This window comes from Peromyscus leucopus, chromosome 6 (genome assembly GCF_004664715.2).
Source record: "Peromyscus leucopus breed LL Stock chromosome 6, UCI_PerLeu_2.1, whole genome shotgun sequence".
NCBI classification, from domain to species: domain Eukaryota; kingdom Metazoa; phylum Chordata; class Mammalia; order Rodentia; family Cricetidae; genus Peromyscus; species Peromyscus leucopus.
The window spans coordinates 96,995,407-97,012,863 of record NC_051068.1 but is presented as its reverse complement, the minus strand read 5'-3'; the positions used below and the strand labels follow the sequence as shown (position 1 = coordinate 97,012,863).

General features: G+C 37.8%; 1 pseudogene; it reads left to right on the top strand.

Annotated features, from left to right (window-relative positions):
* Nucleotides 1-8,146: 8,146 nt before the first annotated feature.
* On the top strand, nt 8,147-8,802 carry LOC114701351 (annotated as a pseudogene).
* The last annotated feature ends 8,655 nt before the right edge of the window (nt 8,803-17,457 follow it).

Genomic DNA, 17,457 nt, shown 5'->3' with positions numbered 1-17,457 from the left:
GATGCTGTTTTAATAAAAATATACATGAAATTAGAGAATAGAACTGAGAATTCCTTAGAGTGAGGCACTGAGAAAAGAACACAGAATATCCCCAAGAACAGAGTAGAGGCCAGGATGACCAGAGTGTAAACAGAGAAGGCATACAATGAAAGTGAGACACAGGGGGCATAATTAACATGCCCTTCCAGGTCATAGCTTAAGGATCACTCTTTCTGCCTCGATAGATAGATAGATAGATAGATAGATAGATAGATAGATAGATAGATAGAAAAATAGGTAGATAGATGATAAATGGATGGATGGATAGATGATAGTGTCTGTATAATCTTTTTTGCATATTACTGATATCTTGTAGACGAAATCCTAAATGGTCTTATTAAATAAGAAACACAGAGCCAAATACTGAGTTAAAAGCCCAAGAGATCAGAGCACTAGCCTTTAACTTGCCAATCACTGCTGTCCTTCCCCTGAGAGAGAGACCTTCTCCTGTGAGACCTGTCTTTTTATTGCCTTTCTGTTGTACCTTCTCATTGGCTCTAAACCCAAACACATGATTTCCTTGTCACTGCCTGTCTATACAGAATTCCAGGTCTCTATGGTTCATACTGGGATTAAAGATTAGGGTCACCACTTGGCTGTGTCCTTGAACACAAAGAGACACTGCCTGCCATGTGATTGGATTAAGGGTGTGTGCCACCACTGCTGGACTTCTGCTAAATGGCTTGCTTTTAGCTCTGATCCCTGGGGCAACTTTATTTATTAACATACAAATAAAAATCACATTTCAGCACAAATAAAATATCACCATAATATCTTATTTAAATACTCACATAGAAAGAAGATAGAATCACCTCTTCATTCTTTTATCGCCTTTCTGAGTAGAGTTATTCAAAGTAAAAATAAATTGCACATAAATAAAATATCTCCTAACATCCTTTGAAAATGCCATTATTATCTTCTACAGAATAAAAACAAGTCTTCATGATTATTTGAATACTCTTTCATGATTACTAAATACTCCTTCAGAGTCTTGTGCTAAAAACCCACTAAGGGTCATATATAAAGTACTACAACTGTTTTTAGTTTCTATTATATATTTTTGTATTTACATGCCTATTACAGGATTGTTATTTCAAATCTACTTGCATTTTTGTCTTTGAATTTGTACATCAAAATATATGGTGAAAGAGACTAATGTTCATTTATGTATAGCTAAACTATGTAATTTAATACAAATACAAAGTATGAGTTTTAAAAGTATTAAATTATTTGAAAGTAAAATAATTAACAGGGATATTTAAGATGTAAATATAGTTGCCAAATCAGTATTATGACAGACCACCATTTAAAAATTAGTTACTACAATTTTTGTTTGTGCATGTTTGTGTACATACATGTGCACATGTCATGGTTGATGACATTCTGTCATCCTCTAAGACCTACATATTTTCTGCTCTTATATTCTTAAGCACCTCCTTACATTTACATAAGCTCCAATTTCTTTGTCAAAACCCTGCTCACAGATTTTTAATATGCTTGCTCTTTTTCTTCTCCAAGAGCAGGGAAAGTTACACTATTTATGGCTGCAGTAAAGACCATGGCTGCCTTCTCCACACTCTACCACTCCAGTTACAGTAAATAAGCTGAAAATTATTAGAAACAAAAACACATCATCTTTTTAGATCAACCCTATATAAACATTACTTTTTAAAAATTTTTTAAACTTTTATTCTTCTCTCATAGATTAGATCTCAACCACAGTTTTCCCTCTCTCTCCACTCCTCCTAGTCCCTCCCCCCACTTCCCTCTCCCCCAGTTCCACACTTCTCTGTTTCCTTTCAAAAAAGAGCAGTCTTCCCAGGGATATCCAGGAAACATGGCTTAATAAGATACAATAAGACTGGGCAAAACCCCTCATTCTTACTGAGATTATAATATAAATAAATATTTACATCACTTTTTAATTTCATAAAGACCAAGTTTATTAGATTAACAAATTTTACGATGCTCATTTGCCATTATTTATGCATCTCTAGTGATTCTATGACAATATAGTGAATATTATATAATGTAATCAAAGATGACATTCTAAAGTTGACATGTCACTGTACTTCGCAGAATCACTGAGAAAACAAACAAAAATATTTTTGATAGAAACTTTAACAATGGGGTTTGATTGATCTTTTAAAAAAATCTAATGTGTATTTGATATATATATTAATTGATATATAATTCATATATCATAAAATTCTCTTTAAAGCAGTAAATTCCATTGGTCTTAGCATTTTCAAGACAAGCAACCATCCCCATCACCTCATTTGAAATATTTCATCAATTCTCTTAAAACCCACAAATTCAACAGTAATCACTCCTCACTTCCCCCTCTCTTTAGACTGAAGTAAATCTAGTCCAGGCTTAGAACATCCACATTTGTCTATTCTAGGCTCTTCATCTAAATGGAATCATTCTATTTGCTTTCTGTTTTGTCTGTCTTCTTTCAGTGAAAAAAGGCAATATATTTCTAAAATATTTTAAACTAGAACATACACACATAGATTAAATATATAGGTATATTATTCCAGGTTTAACAAGGAAACAAAAGATAATTTTCAATATAAATTCATTTATAATAAATTGTTTCTGGTATTTGATCATTGTTACTTTTATGTTGTCATGTCATATCAGAATATGTTTAATCATCAGAACAAAATGTACTGTGCGCTCTAACATACACTGTGCGCTCACACAGCACACGCACGCACACACACACACACACACACACACACACAGAGAGAGAGAGAGAGAGAGAGAGAGAGAGAGAGAGAGAGAGAGATGGGTCGGGGAAACAGAATGTTGCACACTTGAAACATTTAGGAACACCAGCAGTGTGCTATAACCTTCCTTAACATTAGGGAAATGTATTATTTAGCCATTGTTTTCACTGCTTGATAATTTTTCCGACATCATCTGTGATGAAGGTAAGACAAAAAAATTGTAAAAACTTTTATATATATATATATATATATATATATATATATATATATATATGCATGAGTATACATGTACGCAGGTGAGTCACTGCTACTGTACTGCCTACACTCATCTAGTATTAGAAATTCATTTATCTAAGCATATTCATCAAATGTTTATCTCCATGTATTTTATATGCCCTAGGACAGGCTCTCTGTCTTTGAGTTGATAATTGATGCCATGCAATATCAACACTATCTGTTCATAGTGGGAACAAAGGTGTAAGGAAAGAAACAGAATGAAGAACATGATCTAAGAAAATGATCTAAGAGCTGTCCTGAAAAAGACACTTCCTAACAGAAATAATATTTTACCTGGAAGTTAACTGCAGAACTGATTTTTACTCATCATATTTTTTGTGCTCTTATAAGATCGATATATATTTGGTGACTTACTGCAACACAAAGAATTAACTTATAATTGTGGAGGACAGAAGACCAAGTTGACTTTAATGCACTAATAAGATGTTAACAATATTCCATTTCTTCTGGAGACCCTAGGAGAAAACCTGTTCCTTGCCCTTTCCTTTGCTTGTTGGAGTTACTTGACTTTCTCGACTTATGTCTTTTGCCTTCATAAAAAAATTGATGATCACATCTTCCTGATATCTTTTTTCATTGTATCTCCCATGAGTCCTTTGCTTCCCTTTTTTATGGATTGCTACAAGATAATATTTCCATATTTAGGCCCTCTCTCACATCCACCAACAACATTTGATATGATAGCATTATTAGAGTATTAGAATGCAACTGTCTTTGGGGTCATTACTCTATTTACCATCCATATTTATGAGAAGCTGAATTTCTGTTATAGGAAACAGCATGTGCAACTGGGTGGGTTAATGTGGCTGAAACAGAAAGAAAATAGCAACTCTAAGAAAAGGCATACAAATCACAAACAATGTTTCTAATAATACATTTGGAATTTGCATGTAAAATGGCAAGTGTCTTGTGTATTATGAAACTAGATTTCAAAATGGGGTACAGAAATTAAGAGGTTTTATTTTACTTAATTTTCCAATGAGTGTTTTAGTTGAGACTACAAGTATGTCTGAGCACCATGTATGCACTTCCTGCTTTCTGAGGCTAGAAGAAGATATTGGTTACTGTGGAACTGTATTTATAAGCAGTTGTGATATGTAATGTGGGTGCTGGGAATGGAACTCACATCCTCTGAAAGAGCAACAAGTGTTCTAACCTGTTGGGCCTCCTTTCCAGCCCACAAGAGCATTTTGAAGATTGAGTTATTCTAGAGTGGGAAGTCTGCAATAATCTATAACTTAACAATAAATCAAATATTTGTTTCATTTTCTCAAATTGGGAAGGTTTTTAGTTTGACATAATGCTAGCTTACTTACTAAACAATTCAAACATTCCTATGTAATTTTAATGCAAAATGGGTAAAGTATAATGTGCATTATTATTTGTTTTCATAGCTGGAAAAAATTTCAAACTGTCTTCTACTAACATGAGGTCAGAACCATGCAGATATCTGAAAAACACACACCATGAGATATAAATAGTACATTCAAGTGAAACTAGAAACTTGTGATTAGAATATTTTCTCCTATATGCTCTGTAATCTCCTATAAATGTCCAAACTGTCTTCTACTAACATGAGGTCAGAACCATGCAAATATCTGAAAAACACACAACATGAGATCTAAACAGTACTTTCAAGTGAAACTAGAAACTTGTGATTAGAATATTTTCTCCTATATGCACTCTAATCTCCTATAAATGTCATATCTATTATATACATTGACCAATTAAAAACATAGGTTGTCTGGGAAGTTTGTTTACTGGACTTTAAAGTACTGGCTACACAAGCATTAGGAGCTGAGTTTAGATGCCCAATGCCCACTTAAAAGCTCAGCATGATGCATGTGCCTGGAACCCCAACACTGGGAGGTAGAAACAGGCAGATTCTGGACACTCACAGTTGACAATCTAGCCAAAGCAGTTAGGTCCTGGATTTATTGAGAGACTGTTTCAAAAAATAATGTAGAGACCCATAGAGGGAGATACTGAATGTCAACCTCTGATCTCCATAAGCATCTACACATGCAAAGAATATATAAACAGACCATGCTTTTGACTTTATGCATACCATTTCAGTTCTAAAATTCTAATTTTGTTTTCATGAGTTATTATATATTTTAAAAGTTCACAATACAACTAATATAACAGTTATCAATACTTCTAAGAATTCAATATAAACAGGTAAGTGCCCTGAGAATGAAAAAGAATGGATATATTTTAATATTTTAAAATAATGATTTATCCCAAGCATAGGAATATATGTGTATATAGGAATAATTGTGTATAGTGAAATTGCTACTTTCTTACCAATGAAAGAATTGCTTTGGAAACTTGAGTTCAATTATGTAACAGAAGTGCCTAAGCATGAGCCTTTGTTGGTTGTTACTAATTCAATTATTGAACATTTATTGAAGATGTCATTACATGGAGCACACTTTGTTCTTGTGGAATTTTATGACCCTGGAAATATCCATGGCACTGTGTAACATGGATGTCTCTGGTTAAGCTACTAGAGAGTACACTAAATAAGCTTTAGATGAAATATAGAGGCCAAGTTAGAAGCCTGTTTCAAAGAAGTTTAATTAATAATTTCATTGTAACTTATTCAGTTTCCTTGTCCCTGTAGGTTCAAGCTGTAGGTGCTTAATTACTTTTCAACATTTTAAAGCATTCCTTATACAAAGGAGAATAAAATACAATTACATTAAAAGTAAAGTCTGCAATGTACTGGCAAGGGCATAGAAAATTTCTCCATTCACCTCCCCTGCCAAACAAGAAATGATTCAGTGTCCTTAAACCTACCACCCTTCTTCAGGACTTGCCAATCAGCAAATGTCACTCTGTGGCCATCATGATTTGTGTTTCTGTTGTTAGATTTTCTATTCCATAGATCCTGAAATAGATTCAATGATCAACCACAAATACCCATGAACAAAAACCCATTTCATATATCCACTCCCTTGGCTGACACCAATCTGATGTCACTGTCTTTCTGAAATGTGCTACCAGTTATTAACACAGTTACAGAATAAACACTAGAATTGGATACTTTTCACAAGGTGTGATAATTAAATGAGGAAAAAAGAAGCTGAGAAAATATGGCAGGAATATTTTAAGATAGAAATCACAAAGCTAAGAGGAATGTGTTTTTCAACTCTTTGTTACAAAACAAATCTATGATTTTGAAAATAATGCAAAAGAAGATGCTTTAGCCTCATAGCATACACCCCTGGTGGCTCTTTCTCTAAATTAACTCAAACTTTTCTAAAGTAATAAATAGACACTTTATGTTTTCCTCAAAGCTAATTTTTCTACTAATTCATTGCTACCAGCTTGCTTAATTTTCCTAAAATTATGGATAAAACAATAGGCTACTAAAGATTTTATTCAGTAAATTAAGACCTTCTTAGCCTTCTTTCTTCTACACTACACTTAGAACCAATTTTTTCCTGAAGTAGACAAATACCAAGAAGGAATATACTTGAGTCTCAAGTAAACAGAACTAACATATTTTGTCACATGCATATGTGCCATAATGCAAGGTAACCCAGGATAAATTAGTATCTACTGGTATTAACAGTCTGTTATTAGGCACAGTATTTTATTCACTCACATTATGATTATGATAAGGCTCCCTTTCTCATCCATTTTCCTGTAGCTCATTAAATTATCCAGGCTGGTCTCAGATTTGCAATCCTCCTGCCTCAGCTCCTTGAGTGTTACAATTACAGGATTCGGATATGGTTTCTTCTGTGTTAGGAAGGATACTAAGAAGGATCAGATACTTAACACTAAAAGGGCTGCATTAAGAAAAAAATTAGCAACGATGTAAAATATTAGACTAAACAGTGACATGTATATTATTCAACTTTGAGATATAACTTATCAAAACTGGTATCTAAGCTAATTTTGACAAATGAACAAAGGTGATTCAATGAAGAAAAGATTGGTTTTGAATTGTTTAAACTTCAGCATGTAAAGAAAAAATTGTCATAGATCTTTAATACTTTTTATAATGTCAGTTCAAAAGTCGGTGAAGGATGCTGGAGAGATGGCTCAGCAGTTTAAAGTACTGGTTGTTCTTCTAGATGTTTCAAAGCCCAGCCCTCACATGGTGACTGGCAACCATTTGGAACTCCAGGCCTAGGGATTCCATACTTTCTTCTGGCCTGGGAAGTTACTGCATGAAAGCCTGTGATGTATAAACATACATGCAGGCAAAACACTTGTGTGTGTGTGATAAAATAAAAATAAAAATTATTTTTTTTAAAAAAAATAGACATTAAGATGGCTCAGTGGATGTAAACCTGATGACCTGAGCTTAACTAAGCCTCATGTGGTGGATGGAAAGAGCTGATTCCTACATATTGCCCTCTGACCTACAAACAAAACACTGTGGCATTCCTGCCCCCCCCCAAAAAAAATAAGCAAAGAAAGAAACACACACATACACACACACACACAGAGAGAGAGAGAGAGAGAGAGCCTGAATAAATAAATGAATCTAGTAATTTTTAAGAATTCAAAATGAATTTGTCTTAAATATAAATTATGTAAGTATAATCTTTGTAGGAGAAAATCTATGTGACCACTGATATTTTAATGAGTTTATCTATGTGAAGCATGATTTATGAAAGAAAACAGTGATAATTCAGATTTATTTGAAATCTCAGCAGAACACTGTATGGAGACCAATAAGACAATCACTAAGAAAACATGTAAACGGCAACTAACCTCACAAACAGCCTCAGTGTCGTGTGCTGTGAGCAAACTGGAAGAAGTTGGACAATAAAAACAGAGGTGGCACTGCACACCTGTTAGAACCTTTAAAAATCAAAGGAGAATCGTTTGTTAGTTCAAAGTGTGGCTGCAAGTAGAATCCACCAGAATACTCATGCATGACTGTAGATGGAGTGGAAAGGCATGTTTTGGGATCACATTTGGGGAGTTTCTGTGAAGCTAAGCTTAATTTTTTTTCTACTCAGAATCGTCAGGATGGAAGTTATCAGACACTTAAGAACAGATTCTGAAACTTAAGCCAATACTGGTACATATATGATATTTAAGTTTTGTTCATAATTATCAACAACTGAATACATAAGTTTAGTATTCAATCAGTGGATGCGTAAATTACGGTACAAGTACAGAACAGAGCTGACTAGAACAGAGCTAACCTAAATGACATAAGCATCTTGAATGTGACTATCTGCTGCCTTGTTCTGGGGCCCCGCTCACTGCTCACCGAACCCACCTTCACCACCCTCTCTTCATAGCCCCAACTGGCAGCTTTCTTGCCAGACTTCTAGAACTCACTTTTTTCATCTATTGTATGGGATCACCTCCGTGCTCCATTATGCCCAACAAAGCCGTGGACACGAGCTCCAGGATCACCACCAAAGACTTGAAGGAGAAGAAGGACATCATGAAGCAGACAGAAAATGGAAGAGATGTGCCTGCCAATGGGGATGCTAATGATGAAATGGGGAGCAGGAGGCTACCATGACGTAGATGAAGAGGAAGCAGAGGCAGCTACCGGCACGCGGGCAGCTAAGATGATGATGATAATGTTGACACCAGAGGATCGACAAGGAGGAGAGGGCAGCCCTACTCGCAGATGGTGTGTATTTCCCACCACCCCACCAAAACCAGAAGTGAACTGGCAACAGGGTCGGAAGAAAACAGAACCACCAGAACTTTCCAAGGCACTGCTTTTTACTTAAAAGTACTTTAAAAAGAACATTTGGTTTTTATTTACGTTGGATACTTTTGTACATATGGCTAGGTAACCTAACCAGCCTTTGGGATGATCTCTGTCCTAATTCTGACTTTACTTATGGTGATACCATGTTCATTATCATCTCAAAGCCTCAAAGAAGAACGGAAACTTGCAAAAGAATAATGTATCCAAAGTATTCTAGTAACTTTTGCATTGGTTGGTGTACCTGGCTAAATATAGTAGTTGGTTTATGTAAGATGGCTAAAGAGACCAAAGATATTTCTTTTCTATTGTCTGTGAAGTTGCTGTTGGTTTTTATTTTACTTTATTTTGGGCCCATTTGATGCATGTGTGAAACAGTGTCCAACAATAAACTAGAATTTTATTTTGAAAAAAGAATCTTGTTGTATATTTTTTAAATAAAATGAGTAACTGTTATGGCAGCTTAGTATATGGACCCATTTATATGGCATTAGAGGAAAATAAACGTATAGATTAAAAAAGAGTGAAAGTTGCAGGCACTTCTTGAATACAGACACAGAGGAAGCACTCGGGGGCTTTGGACAAAGCTGTAGGCATTGCCCTTTGATACAGTGGTAGTTGGCATACAAAAGCACACATGCCAGGTCCTGTGGGTGGGAACCCCTGGAGAAGGACCCTGTCTGCAAAAGATGGTGGACTAATTAAGGCTTTAATGACTGGAGAGTGTGGAATATTGCAGGTCCAGAGACTACTTGCAATTTATCTTGGGCTGTTTTTACTTAGGTCATTACATAGGCATGCTTTGCTTCCTTCTCTGCCCCTACCCCTGCCCCGTGTCCAACTTAAAATCCTTATAAAAGATTTAAAAAAAAAGAAAATAAAACTTAAGAAAACACTAGTTTTTCAAAAGGGTGAGGGTGCTGTCAGATTGTAGAGCACATCCCATCTTGCCTTAACATACCCGCCTGATATACCCATTGATGTATCTGAAAAGGACCTTGATTTATGACTTTCTTTGTTCTGTTACCATAGAAACAGAAAATTGCTTTCACTTTAGAACATGGTATTCCAAGTAACCTAAATCTGGGTTTCTAGGTCAGGGTTACTCACATTTGGCTATAAACAAAACAAAACAAAACAAAACTTACTTCCTTTGAGGTAGGAGCTCTCTATATAACTTTTTTATTGCATTGAAAAACCTCAAAAGAAAAGTTTACTTGCTTTCTGTAAGTTTTTTTAATGTGGAATATGAATTGTATTATACTAGGACATAGGATATTGAGACCAAAACACAATGTTGCAAATGTCCTACATTACTGAAGGTCATGGCTGCAGTGGGGGAGTGGTACTGCCCTAGGTAGCATTTGTAAATGAGAAGATACTAAAGAAACACTCTCCAACCCTCACATAAACCCTTTCCAGTGTAAGTTACTATTTATCTCATGATAGTAAAAACAGTTAACCAGATGTTTATCTATAGAGAGAATAGAGGGGATATTCTGCCTAGATGTCTCTCAACCAAGAACTCCAATATTGCCAGGAGGTGGTCCTTTGATCACCATACTTGGGAGGCAGAGGCAGGTGGATCTCTGAGTTTGAGGCTAGCCTGGCCCACAGAGAGAGTTCTAGGACAGCCATGGCTACACAGAGAAACCCTATCTTGAAAAACAAAAAACTCCAATATTATAATTTTGACAGGGCTTCCTTAAATGATTTCTAGTAGAGATTGTTAATTTTTTGCTCAGTATCTGCTATATACACTCATTAAAAGTCAAAAGCAATGGTTTTGATAGATGGCTCCATATGCTGTATTTTTTTTTTTTTTTGGTTTTTTGAGACAGGGTTTCTCTGTGTAGCTTTGCGCTTTCTGAACTCATTGGTAGCCAGGCTGGCTCGAACTCACAGAGATCCGCCTGGCTCTGCTTCCCGAGTGCTGGGATTAAAGGCAAGCGCCACCACCGCCCGGCTATGTGTCTCATGTTTTATATAAGGTTTATCAGTAATTCTATGAAGCTCATAGTTTAACAATATACACACAGGTAATGTTAATTTTTATATTATCTTATGTGTGTAATTTGAAGTCTAGGACAGACAACTCCCATCTTTATTAGACTGGTTATGGCTGCTTATAAAAAGTCCTGATAACTGGACTTGTTGAGTGTTGCCAGCCATTCACAGAAGTGGGGAGTAAGAAGAGTCACTAGACCATCATCCAAGGATAAAAGTGACTGTTCACATTTAATCTGTAAGATGCTGGGATTCCCGGTAGGGAATGTGCTCACTTTGTCATGCAGCTGAGCCCACCTTGATTACAACACAATCATGTGGCTTGCAGTCATCTTGGCTAATAACATCATAAAGAGGGTGGACACCATGTGGCTGCATCATGGAACTGCATGATGCATAAATCAAAATGGTGGCATCCTTGAAACTTTCCAGTTCCACTGAACCTTCTGAGGCTCACCACACCCTTTTTATATTAGCCTAGGGAGGCAACACCAAATCGTTTCATTTTCTTATTTTTAGTGTTTTGTCTTGTTTTAATTTTGATAGTTACTGTATGATATATTTACTGATTTCTACAGCAGATTTAAGAGTTTTCCCAGAGCTACTAACAAAAGGAGCTAATACTTTGAGCACTGTAGCATCCAGGGCCAAATATTGGTAAAGCCCAAATCTCCACAGGAACTTGAAGGGTACATCACCAAGATGTAGGCAAGCTGCTACCAGTGAGCTGTTGCTGCAGTCTGCTTGTGGGGGAGGCTGGAGGTATCGGCTCTGCTGGATTTTAATGCCTGCTATTTTCTGCCTGCTATTTCCAGGTCCATTTTCCCCTAACTGAAACACCATGTTCTTGCATGTCCCCCTCTAAAGACTCCTTTGCTCCACACTGGTCTGTTTTGTTTCTCGGCACTGTAGGAACTCTTGATTTTCCTTTCACCTTTCAGGTGCAGCCACAGAGAAAGGTTAAGAATACATTACCCTCCAAGTTATTTTAGATGCTTGTCTTTCCATTGTTTTGTATGTTTAGTATTCTCCAGATTACAGAGACATAAATTTAATTTACATGGGACAAATTCCAAAGAGGCTGCTTCTATACTAAACAAACTGGTTCAAGACTGGACCCAAAGACTTAGGACCAGGCTCAGAAATTTTAGCAGCAAGCCACCTCCTCTAGATCAGCTCTTGTCCCCTCCTCTCCTGGATGCTCCCTAGTCATGCCTTGTCTTAGATAGGGTTATCATCCATCGCTGTGATGAAGCATCATAATCAGAAATCCACTTGGGGAGGAAAGGGTTAATTTGGCTTACCTTTTTTTATCATAGTCCATCACTGTAGGTAGTCAGGGTAGGAACTCAAACAGGGTCAGAACCTGGAATCTGGAGGCAGGAGCTGATGCAGAGGCCATGGAGGGATGCTGATTACCGGCTTGTTCACATGGCTTAGTCATGTCATTCTGCTTTCTTATAAAACCCAGGACCACCAGCCCAGAGATGATACTGCCCACAGTGATCTGGGCCCTCTCCCTTCAATCACTAATTAAGAAATGTTTTACAGGCTTGCTTGCAGCCCACCTTTTGGGGACATTTTCTTATTCATCCTCTCAGATGACTTTAATTTTTGTCAAGTTGACATAAAGACTATACAGTACATTCCTTTCCTCCTTATTTCTCAAATTTACATTTCCAATCTATCTTTTAAACTTTTTACAGAAGTTTCTCCTGGATCAAACCACTGCCATCAATCTGTCTCCCACACAGGGTAAAGTAAAAACTGTTTCTCTAAGAGTCATTCCAGATCCCATAACTTTATAACACTGAGCCCTCTGTCATCAGGAAACAGCCAGACAGTAAAAGATGCCTACGATCCTTTATATAAAAGGGCCTGAAATAAAGGATGCTCTCTACCTCCTCCCCAACCCCACCGCCCACTGCATGCACACACGCACCCCGCACTCACAAGACTATAAAGCAGGCCCAAAGTGTAGTTGGATTTGCCTTTTGGGCCGCCAGCTCCCACATAATGACACAGAGTCTTATTGTTAATTGTGAAAGCTTGGCCTTAGCTTAGGCTTTTTCCGAACTAGCTTTTAAAACTTAAATTAACCTATTTCTATTCATCTACATTCTGCCACACAGCTTGGTTACCTCTCCTGAGTACTGTATGTCTAACTTCTTCAGTGTCTCATTGGCATCTCTGATGTGCCTAGATTCATTCTGAGTTCCTTACCCTGCCTGGAAGTTCTGCCTATTCTCTCCTGCTTAGCTATTGGTCATTCAGCTCTTTATTAAAACAATCACAGTGACACTTCTTCATAGAGTCACAAATATTCCATAACACCAAAATTTCCAAGAAACCTTCTGTCTCTAGAACTTCAGAAAACATCCAACCTCCATCACACACCTTGGAGCCCAAAGGTCACAAAATAACAATCTGACTTATTTCCCACCTTGCAGTTTTGAAAGCATTTTATCCAGAAAAGCAGTTTTGGGGCAAGAGAAGCCATGCTCTCACCCTCCCTTCTCTCAACTACAAAGGTATTTTTCAGAACCTGCAAGGCATGTTCACCTGAACTCTTGAGTATAGAAGAACTGGATTTGGGAATGCCAACATTTCAGACTGATAAAGACTGGCTCTCACCATTTTGAGGTCAAACTGAATCAACTCATTCATTTTCTTTCTGTGATCTATATCTTTCAGAGAACTTAAAACCAAAGACAAATAGAATGTCAGCTGGTGCTGAATGACATGTTACACGGCTTCCTGGGGATGTAGAGTATAAGGTTTTAAAGCAACTGTTCCCTGTCACTGAGGTGAGAATTAACTGATCAGCATATACAGGGATAGTAGAAATATTGCTGTGATCTGCTATCCATTTTATTAGCTCTTCTATCCTTTCCATTAATCGAGCAATTTTAAAATAAATTCGAAAGGTAGAGGGTCATTTTACTAATCTGAGCAAAAAACAATGGGGCTGAAAAGCTGTATATATCTTGACAGCTGTTAAGAGTAGAGAAAGAGTAGTGAAGAGTCATGTTTGAGCTGTGGTCTAACAAGCAAGCAAGATCAATTTAATAGCGGTACTCGAGCAGATGCCTGGTGGAATGTGGGGGCTCAGGAGAAAAAGTAAGAATGCTTGGAGTATCAGGGAAAGGCAGCTAAGAAAGGGCACACACTTCCAAGAATACATGTTAGTGAACTAAGTGAAAACTGCACAGGAGATGCCTGACTCTGGTTAGGAGCCATTTACACACATCTCCCATAGGTTTGTATAACAAGCACAAGCACACTCTCTAGTTCTGTACCCATTCTGCACCTCTGAGCAGTGGTTCTCAGTCTTGAAAAGATGATGAGATCTGACCCCAGCCAACGGGGAAAAGGCAAGAACATAGCCACCTCCTGTGTTAGAATAAAATCCAAATGTACTCCCTGTCTCCTTGAGAGCCTGTTTTGAACCTTAAAACTCTTTGTTTTTGTTTTTGTTTTTCAGAAAGAATTGCCTGGCGGAAGGACTTTTGCAATATTGTTTTGTGCAATATGCTGAGATTATTCATTATATGTTGGTAACAGCTACCAGGACCTGGTGCCTTTAAAATTGCACATAAGAAAATATACCATTTTACCATTGATTTGGAAAGTTTTATGTTACCTCGATACTAGCTGAAGTCATCTCTGAAGGAAGAGAATTTCAATTAACAAAATGCCTCCCCAAGATCTGGATAAGGCAAGCCTAGAGGCATTTTCTTAAGAAGTGATTGATGGGGGAGGGCCCAGCCTCTTGGGTTCTATAGGAAGGTAGACTAAGAAATCCCGAGCAGACAAGCCACCAGGTATGCTATACACTCTATTGCCTCTGCATCAGGTCCTGTGTCCAGGTTCTGCCCTGTTTAAGTTCCTGTCCTCATTTCCTTCAAAGGTGAAAGGTGATGTGGAAGAGTAAGCCAAACAAACTCTTTCCTCCCCAAGTTATTTTAGTCATGGTGTTTCATCACAGCAATGATAACCCAAACTAGGTGTGATGGTTTGAATAAGCTTTGATAGTTTGAATAGTTTGAATATGCCCCCAACAGACTCATGTGTTTGAGTGTTTGGCCCATAGGGAGGGGCACTGTTAGAGGTATAACGCCTTGTTGGAGTGTTTGTCGCCTTGTTGGAGGGAGTGTGTCATTGTAGAGGTGAGCTTTGAGGCCTTATATATGCTCAAGCAATGTCCAGTGTAGCACCTAGTCTCCTTCTGCTGCTGCTGGATCAAGATATAGAACTCTCAGTTCCTTCTCCAGCACCATGTCTGCCTGTACACTGCCATGTTTCCCACCATGATGTTAATGGACTAAACCTCTGACACTGTAAGGCAACCCTGATTAAATGTTTTCCTTTCTACGAGTTGCCATCGTCATGGGGTCTCTTCACAGCAATAGAAACCTTAACTAAGACACTAGGATAACCATTCACAGTAACAGTTTGTTTGTGCATATGATAGTCCTGCATACAACAGCTCTGAGGTTATTAAGTGTCTAAATAAGAATTTTGGTAGTTCTCCAAAACTAATGAAAGCATTTATATTACTTACTAATAAAATTCTTTCTTGTTTATTTATTTACATCTAGACAACCTAATTTAAGGCTTGAGATATCTAACAACTTTTGTTTTTTAACAAAGTATCTGCAGACCATTTTATTATATATAACCCTTATAAAACCATATTTCTGAATATTAATTTAACTGCATAAGTCTAATATAATTTTGCTGTTCTATTTCACTTTATTGTGTTATCAAGTCTTGTGCAAAATTTCCTAAAGCATTAAAACTATGAATAAAAGTCACCAGTTTTCTTATTTAATTTATTAGTAAAGAAACACAAGCAGATACGAAAAAGGACAGAAATATAAAAGACCACCTATACAACTTTGCTCATTGTTTCTTAGTCCTGTTTTATTGCCTAACTTTATTTCATTAAAATATTAACAATGCAGATTAGACCAAAGATGCCCCTTTTACTTTACTTTTTTTTTTTTTTTTGCTTTGTTTCAAATAAAAGTTAAGGATAGTTGACTGGAGACATATTTGACCTAGTCAACACCCATGAAAGAACCTAGAAATATCCATTTCTAGCAGTGGAATAATGCTGGTAAAATGAGTCACACAGGATGACCGAAGAAAGAGAGATACTCAGCACGGTTCCTCTCCTTCCCCACAGTGCTTTGACCACTGGGCCATGAGGGCAAAGGGGCAGAAAAGGCAGACAGGCATTTGTCTGGCCTGTGAACACGATAGAAATGGCCTTCTGGGAGACAGCTTCAGTGAGGCAGCTCAGCTTTATTCCGGAGTGTGGGGGATGTATAGGGTTGGGGACGGCAGCTGGGGAACCACGTAATTTGCATTAAGCGGCATGCTCCTATCATATAGCTGGATTAGTAGCAACAGGGTCCTATCAAAATAGCTAGGACATGCCACCTAATTACCATATGGGCAGCGGGGCGTGAGTGTTTGCAGGGAACTGTAGCTAGAGTTTTCCCGCCTGGCCCACAGTCAGGGCAAATCTCTGTCACCCGCCAATCCCACAGCTGCTCAGACCCGACCAAGTAAACACAGAGACTTATATTGCTTACAAACTGTATGGCCATGGCAGGCTTCTTGCTAACTGTTCTTATAGTTTAAATTAATCTATTTCTACAAATCTATACCCTGCCACGCAGCTTGTGGCTTACCGGCATTTTCACATGCTGCTTGTCCTGGTGGGTGGCTGGCAGGCAGTGAATCCCTCTGCCTTCCTGTTCTTTTATTTCTCCTCTCTGTTAGTCCCACCTATACTTCCTGCCTAGCCACGGACAATGGCTTTAGATCACTCCTAAAGCAAATATGAGAAATACCATTTTTTTTCAGGTTTTATTTATTGACCAATCAAAGCAACACATTTGCCATACAGACCATCCCCCAGCACAGCCAAGTGCAGACCATCTCAGACACCTGCACTCAGGCCCGTGGTCCTAATCATCCTCTATGCGGACCTGCTGGGTAAAGCCACAAGGAACTCAAGAACGGGCTCCCACAGGACATACAGAACACCCCACAGCAGGGAACTGTGTCTAGAGTCAAACTAGAGATAAGTTAGACTGCCTTGAGGCAGTCTCCAAATAAGGTTAGGTAGAGAGGAGGAAGCCCTCTACCTGGAAGAGGGAGTCCTCCATGTTGCTGGGCTAGTAGAGAGCGGCCAGGCCATGGTAGATCACAACCTCTGACCAGCTGGGACTCCCAACAGCTCAAGGATGTAATGAAGCCTTGAAGGAGTAGAGGTATCAGGCACAAGGGACTGAACCCAGAGCAACTTTTCAGAAGCATATTTACTGACTGTTACACAAAAGCTATTTTTAGAGTAAGTCAAGTTCCTCACACTAGAACCCCTGATCTAATCTGGGTGTTTCCCAAAGGACCACACACTGCTACAATCGTACTGTGCACTGTTTGTATTCCTCAATAGTGCAAGACTTCCTAGTTTTCCAAGAGTGTCTTGTGACTAAAGCCTCGCAAGGATTGTAAAGTTCCTTCAGAAAAACAACTCTATAAACCATAGAAAACAATCACTATTTTTTACAATGATTTCTTCAAGGCCTAAGTTCCTCCGAAAAACAGCTACTTCATTCTGATGTTTACATTAGATATAATGACTCTACTAAATTTCCCACTATG